Genomic DNA, 7597 nt, shown 5'->3' on the forward strand with positions numbered 1-7597 from the left:
TGCTGCTGTGTAGGTGAGAGAGTCACTTCAGGCTACAGACTCCTTTTAATCTTGATCTCCACTGTGTCCCTTTTGTTTCCCGTTATACTACCAACCCTCACAGATAACTTACATTGTTGTTCATTTCCACAGGAACCAGAACTCTTGCTCTGATTTACTCATCTGGAAGTTCTCTGCTTGTCCTGTGGAAGAAACATGCCATGATGCAATTTGATACAAACCAGGAATAATCTCAATATTCAACCTTAAAATGATACTTAAAATGATACTACCGGCACCTATCCCAAACCTCACTAGTACTGTGGACTCCACCTTGAGGGCATGCAAGCGCAATAGCTGAAGAACAACAAAAGAGACCTTCAGCACTCCCCCAGATCCTCCTGTCCCTCATGGACACACATCCTCTACACACAATCACACCCCATCCTTATAGCAACTACTGTTATAACTCACATTAGACACTTAGGTTGGGAAAGCCATTTTCATTGCCAAAGATCTTCCTTCCCAAAAACTACATTTTCAAGTATAGCCATGAAGCCTTTGCATAACATCCATGTCTATAGTAATAAGCGGAACCAAGCAAGGGTGTGGACACAGGCACTGCAACCCATCTGGTTACAGCTACCTGTTGGACTAGTCCTTGGCACACTTTTGACATAGGCCACCTGGCATCCAGACAATTCCTGAGCATGGCTTGGGAGTTGGCAGGGACTTGGGCCACTCCCAACAGGTAGGAAGGAATCCTGCTTTGGAGCTTCATAGCTGGAACATGGCCAGATGGTGTGTGCTAAAAGACTCACCAGTGTTTCAGAAGTTCTTAATAGCCATGGCGAAGACACAGTGGCATGGGCTAAGAACCAAATAAATAACCTTGGACCCACAGGGCAGACTGGTACTGTCTGCCAGTGTTACAGCATCTTCTCCATCTTGTTACCTAGGCATGCCTGATTGGAGCTGCCCAGGAATGACAGTGCCTCCTGCAGTCCTACCTCCAGACTCCAGCACAGCTACAGCCCAGGCTGCTACCCGCCATGCTCCCATCGATTTACAGCGGTTAGCAGGATAGACCGTTCCTACAGGGGCATCCAGTATAAACTGCGCTCAAGTTTGAACTGGTGAAGTCAATGAAAAAAATCTTATTGGCTCCCCAGGTTCAGGGCCAGGACTATCTTCTCCTGTGACAGTGAACCAACAACACATCTCTCTAAGTCCCTCCCATCCTCATGTCTCTGATCATGGATGGATTTGAACAATTCTAGATTACAGAAAACCAATTTCACTGAAGCTTAATACTTGCTCATGTTCTCTATATTAAAGGACAGGTCTAACAGAAGGCAGAGCTGAAGAACATGTGAGGAACATATAGCAAGCAAATCTCCAGCATAACACGGACAGATCAGCTTTCGCCTCAGGCTTATCTTTGCCTAGGGGCACAGGGTATTTCCCTCATTTTTGTACAGACAGAAAATCACACAAAAAAAGTCTGGCTCACAGATCACAAACTGGTAAGAAATCAAAGGGAATCAGAGGAAATGCCTTTCTGCTGAATGGGTAAAATTAATCCCAAGTGTAAATTCACTGGCCTCAGTGCAAATTCAACAATGGAATAGGTCTGCCATTTGCATGAAGAACAGGTTTATATTCTCCTTTCACATGTGCTTAAAAATACATTTTCTTCTGCTTTTTTTACTCTTTTCTGTTTGAAAGGACTATTTCAGGAGTAACTGTATGCTTCCACATGCATTTAAGTACTCAGGACAACAATATTGTCAGTTATTAGTTTTACAGTCTCAAGAGACTACCCAGTGACACAGTCCAGGTGTGCTGGGCATTGCAGACAGCGCTGGATTATCCAATCTAAAACAGCCTAAGGAACTTCCAAAGGCACTGAAGTTCAAACCATTCAAACCTTTGCACTCTGTAGCCACAATACTAGCATCAGGGAACTCCAGTTAACTTGTTTCTAGGGTAAGAGACACTTCCCACTGAAGAAAGCTCATACTGAAATTTTACTGCATTCGTTGTCTCTGGGCACCTGGCTCAAAGACACATCGCTAATACCTAATGCAGTGACGTTACTTACTGGGCCATATACAAAGAAAGCAGAGGAAGGAAGGAGACTATACAGTAGCTTACAAGAGATTTGCAAATGTCTGCGTTCACCAGGCTAGGCACTGTCTGAACTGAAAGCACTGTTATGTGCAGAGCTGTGTGGGTATGCTAATCATTAGCTTAGGGGTTGCAAGCAATGGGAATCTGCATCAGCCTCGTATAAAAGGTGGCATTTCTATACAAAAGTAACTTGCCTCAGAAACACCTCAGCTGAGGTAAAAAGGGACTAGAGCCCACTCAGCTTTCAAGCCCTTCTGGATTTTTGCTGGACCAGTACTTTGCGATAGATTGACAAGCCAGCATCACCCTCCCAGTCTTCCCCTGCCTGTCACTCTGGTGCTTGTTCTCTACCTTGTTCTGCAGTAATCCCCTGGCTGCTATTTCATGCACAGCCCTTCCCTAGTCATTCCCAACCTGAGATGCTGTTGCCCATGGAGTATCTTTCATATTTATTACTACATTGCTGAAAATTTCTTGCTTCACTTGCCAGCGCCATCTTGGGCATACACAACTAGCCAAATCACCTTCTCCTTTTTTGCAGTGACAGGTAAAATAGTTTATTTTCAGCTCACTGAATCTACCGCAACACAGCACACCAACTAGCCTCCATATAGTCCTCCCACTGCAAAAACTACCTTCTGACATTAAAGGAAAAGCAGCTGTGTTCATTAAAAAGAGTCCCAGTCCTAAGTGCTGATTTGAGGCAGTTTGGTTTTCACCAAAAGAAGATTGCCACAAATAATATTATGAATACCTAGGAGACATGAGGGCTTCTTCAGCTGGTTTAGGAAGCAAGTGTCCATAGCGGCTGCTGCTTCTGTGGAGGAGGTGGCAGAGACGCAAAGCTTGTGAAGGCTGGTTCTCAGGTGAAAGCCCTGCTGTGAAGCCAGGGGAAGCTAAGTGAGACATAAAATGAAGCAGTACTTTCTGTCTCCCACCTATCTTCATGCAATAATAAGGCACGCAGTTGAACCAGTGCAGTGGAAATTAATGTTATGATTTCTAAAGGGGTTTTGCAAAACAAAGGATATTGGATCACATTTTCTCCCCAGTTTTGTCACTGTTCACACAGTAATGAAGAGCAGAAGTTGGCTTGCTTTGTTTAAAATAGTAAGAAACTGTGACTCCGAGCAATTTGGTCATAAATTTTTGTCTTCTTTTTTCTCTTGCATGAGCAGGTTGTGATAGTAGGTATAATTTACTATGACAAACCACCTAGCATTAATGCATTAATCAAGAAAAAGAAATGGTCCCCCTTTGAAATCTCCTGCCCACCTAGAGAGAGTAATGGGGTTACAAATGGAGAAAGAACAAATATTGACTCTATGAAATGTAAAGGTACCTGGGAGTTCACTCATCAGTCTTTAGGTTACACTTGCCTTCCAGGATGAATGGGATTTCGTTCATAATCCATTTTGATTTATTTTTTAAAAAAATCATCTCAGGGAAAAGGATACAGACATTCAACTCAGTGCTTTCTGTAAGTTTTCAAGATGTTCCAGACTGTTTCTAAAGGACAGTACCTCTGATTTCTGGAATGAGGTAGATGCCCCCAATCCAAGAGTTGTCTTTCAGTTTGACACAAGTACTGAAGGAGCTGCCTAGATTGGATAATGAGTTGTTTGTTTCATGATGTTTCTATATGGCTTTCAGTAAGATGGCTCCAGAGACTCACCCTCCATCACTTACAGAAACTTAGGGACACAGACACCCCTTGGCATCTGGACCCATACAGGACTCAAGAGGACCCAAGTATTTACTGCTTAAGGGAAGAGCCTCTGGCACCAATTACTGAACTTATCGTGCCTTGTCACACATTCTTCATGCCCCTCCCAACTCATATCTCACTCATATAACCTCTGAGGCAACGCTATACCTGTCTTCTCAACATACTGTTGGAGTCCATATTAGATTATTTTCAACATTCGGTTCCACATTAGATTCAATTCCTCTTAAAAATGTGTTACAGAGTCAGAAAATTAGGAAAAATGAGTGTTTTGTGAATGCTGAGATAAGCCAGTGTTGCTGTCCCTCAGGCATCCCATAGGAAACTCAATATGGAGTGGGGACACAACCAAGACCAAAACCCCAAGAGAATCCTGCAAAGCCCATCACATCTTAAATTCTCAGTGATCTGAACGCACCACAGAGCCCAAGAGGAAATTAAAGACACTTCTGACTCTGAACATAGGGCCAGTATCCACTAAGGCACTGGCAAAGCTGCCCACAGACCAGTTCATATTTCATGCATCACCTGCACCCCGACAGAAATTGTTGGCACCTGCTTCTTTTCTTCTCCCATAAAGGTTAAACAATACCAATTGATCCTTCAGGGCTGGAATGTAACAAAGGGAAAAGGAAACGGGAGAAAATAGACATGCATGAGCACGCTGGTGATGTGCCATGGAAGCCATGCCCATTGCCAGAGGCCTTCCAGGAGCCTTGGGCTCAGGGCAGCAGATGCGATCACTGCTCCAGCAAGCGCACGCAGAGGGAGAACATGCGGTTGGTCTGGCAGGGTTAGCCGCGCGTGGCTCCCACAGGATGTATGCTCCAAAACAACCCAGGCCTGGGGCTGTTTTGACAGAAAGAGCTGAAGATTTTCCAGCCCATCGATTCTCCATGCTCAGGGTTAGGACGCTGTGTCTGAAGAACAGTTCTCCCGCTCCTCTTTGCTTGGTAAAGGTAAAGTAAAGGTAAAACATGTAATTGTGGATGCTTGATGGCCACCTTAACAAACAGCTGTGCAGGCCAGAAGGGGCTGCCACCTTAGGTTATTTTAAGCAACGTTCTGGGATGTCTCCAATTATTAAGTTTCAGCAAGGTCAACTCACCTCAAGCTAACCAACAACCCATGTCTCATTACAGGGAAGCTTCCAGAAAGACTAGAGCTGCCATCATGTTCTTTAAATATTTCAATCCAATCCACTACACTCAAACCTTTCCAGAGAAACTTATACAGCTGGTTTAATACCAGGGATAAAGAGGACATGGAGGAACCCAGGCTGTGCCCATGCTGACATGGTTTTGCACAAAAGCCTGGAAGATTCAGATACTCCGCAGCCTGGCACCTGCGTGGCTATGTGCTCCCACTGGAGCTCTGTCTGGGCAGCTGCAGCTGACACGGATGCAGAGCTTAAAGAAGTCATAGTTTTCTGTCTAGTGGATACCGTTGCTCCCTGGTCAGGCTAGCAGGGCCTCAGCACCCTTCCTGCACACCCTTCTGTACAAACTGCAGCACCAGGCCCTGTTTGGCTGCCCTAATGGCAGTGCTTCTGGCTGCTTGCCCTCTTTAAGGGCTTCCTTTATGGGGGAGGGGGGCAGGGCACTTGGCTACATTGCTCCTAGCCCTGCCTAGCTCTCCTCAGGTGCCGAGAGGCATGAGCTGGGTGTTGCTGGTACAGCTCTCAGCTCCCATGAGGTTCCTCTGGTCTGGGAAACCCCCCTGTGCACCATGCTGGAGCGCTCTGCTGCTGATCATGCCAGCACTCAAGACCAAGTTCCTTGTATTTCAAACTCAAGAAAGCTGTCCCTAAAAAGAGAACATGGGGTCCCAAGAACAGGGGGTCAACCATGAGTAAGAAGCTCACACAGTACAACTGATGAACCTAAGGAAACAGCTGTCTACAAGTCAACCTTGATAATCTCCTGTACTTGTGCTCTATAAAAATGGATGGCTGGGGCATACCTGGCCAGCTTAGCCAAGCAAATCAACAGTGCCTTGATGCTGGGATGCCTCAACAAGCCACACAGGAGCTAGACACAAGGTGCAGGGGTGCTGGGCCTTGTAGGGCACCTCAAGTGAAGTGAGGTCCACTTACAGTAACTTGGGAAGCCCTGACCTCAATGCAGTTCTAGCCTGTCAAGATGGTCTTGTTAGGCTGCAATCAACAGTGGTCAACGAAGGAGTTAGAAATATCTCCTTTACACTGAAGCATCCAATTCTCTCCTTTAAAGACAGTCATAAGCCACAAGTCTGCATTTTTCCAAGGTGTAACCCACACATCTCCTTATAGCTGTTTTGGGATTGCTTCAATCAGCATTAAGTTATTAGAATTACCCCTATATGCTCCATTCCTCATACCCCCACAACCCATGCTGAGATATATTCTTCTGTCCTTTTAATAGTGCTTAGGTAATGACAAGAACTTTAAAAAAAAAAAAAATCTCGAGAAGGAATCTTTGCCTCAAGTGGTGTGTTTAATGTTGGTCGAGGGCTTTTTTGTATTTTAAGGATCAGAGTGCCCTCCTCTGTCCATCTGCGTCCTGATTACTAACTCCTGTGTTAGATCAGATTATCAAGAAATACTGCAACTTGTCTTCTGCACACCCTATCATCTTCTAAAGCACAGTTAAGAAATCAAACAGTCACAAAGTAGAAAATAATTCTTGTTAATGTGGGGGCTTAGGTGGGCTACAAAGTCAGCTGCCACCAATAAAAGGGGCTGAGGGAACATCAGAGGCAACATGATTGATCAAAGTAGTTGATGAGGTCAGGCATATTTTGAAGTCAACCTTTGCAAAGTTTAAACAGTGGAATGTTATTTACAGGGCCCCACTTTGCATTTAAACTTCACTTTTCTCGTGCCTGTGTATCTGCTAATTGAATCCAGACTGCTACCGATACCTGAGGAAATCTGACTGAAACAAGCATACTAGAAGTAACACCAATGTATATAATACTTTCTAATCTAAACTAATCATGGTTAAAACACTGGGACTGCAAGTTATCTGATTATGGATAGAGTGTACAATGGCCCAGAAAAAAATTATTAGGTGAGCCTTTCTATCATGGAAACAGACAGGAGCGTGTTTCTAGAAACCACAAAACCACTTTCATCAGCGAAGGCAGCAGTAATAAACGGTGGTGGATTCCCCTGATGTCCCAAGGAGCTACCACAAGCATGCCTGCACCATATTCTCCACACCACTACTGAGCCCAGTGCCACACTGGAAGCTCCAGCATTGCAACCCACAGCACCTGGACCCTCTCCCCTTCCACATCTGCTGGATGGCCAGGGGTGCTCCCGGGTCCTTCTCCCCACCCCAAATCTCCTTCATAGCCAGGGGTGCTCCCGGGTCCTTCTCCCCACCCCAAATCTCCTTCATAGCCAGGGGTGCTCCCGGGTCCTCCTTTTGGGTCCTTCTCCCCCACCCCAAATCTCCTTGAGTGCGAGAGGTGAAAGGAGCCATTTTGCTTCCTCCCCACCCTTGAGGGGGCACTTGGCGCCAGCACCAGCTGCCTGCTCTTGCTGCCACCTACCATACTGTGAGGAGGCAGCCGCGGCCCTCAGCCATTCGGGGTGCCGTTCGGGGTCCCACTTGGGGTGCCATTCAGGGTGCCACTTGGGGCAGGGGCCCAGCCCCATGGCAGGCACCAGCCATGGCCCCACAGACCCCCCAGCACGACAGGCCTCAGGATCAACAGTGCTGCCCCACAGCCAGGCCGTGCCGCGGGAAAACCCGCAGGCGCCGAGGCGGGCCC

The 7597-nt window shown here is 46.3% G+C and overlaps 1 protein-coding gene across 1 annotated transcript in view; it reads right to left on the reverse strand.

Moving 5' to 3' along the window:
• EVA1A (eva-1 homolog A, regulator of programmed cell death) overlaps positions 1-7548 on the reverse strand; it is a 224321-nt gene extending 216773 nt beyond the window's left edge. Inside the window, exons 1-2 of the mRNA XM_027808696.2 lie at positions 7376-7548; positions 113-182 (exon numbers count right to left, since the gene is read on the reverse strand). The gene's annotated coding sequence lies outside the window, so the exon portion shown is untranslated. The remainder of the gene's footprint in view (positions 1-112; positions 183-7375) is intronic.
• Positions 7549-7597: the final 49 nt, after the last annotated feature.

The sequence above is a fragment of the Falco cherrug genome, chromosome 6, assembly GCF_023634085.1.
Source record: "Falco cherrug isolate bFalChe1 chromosome 6, bFalChe1.pri, whole genome shotgun sequence".
Classification (NCBI taxonomy): Eukaryota; Metazoa; Chordata; class Aves; order Falconiformes; family Falconidae; genus Falco; species Falco cherrug.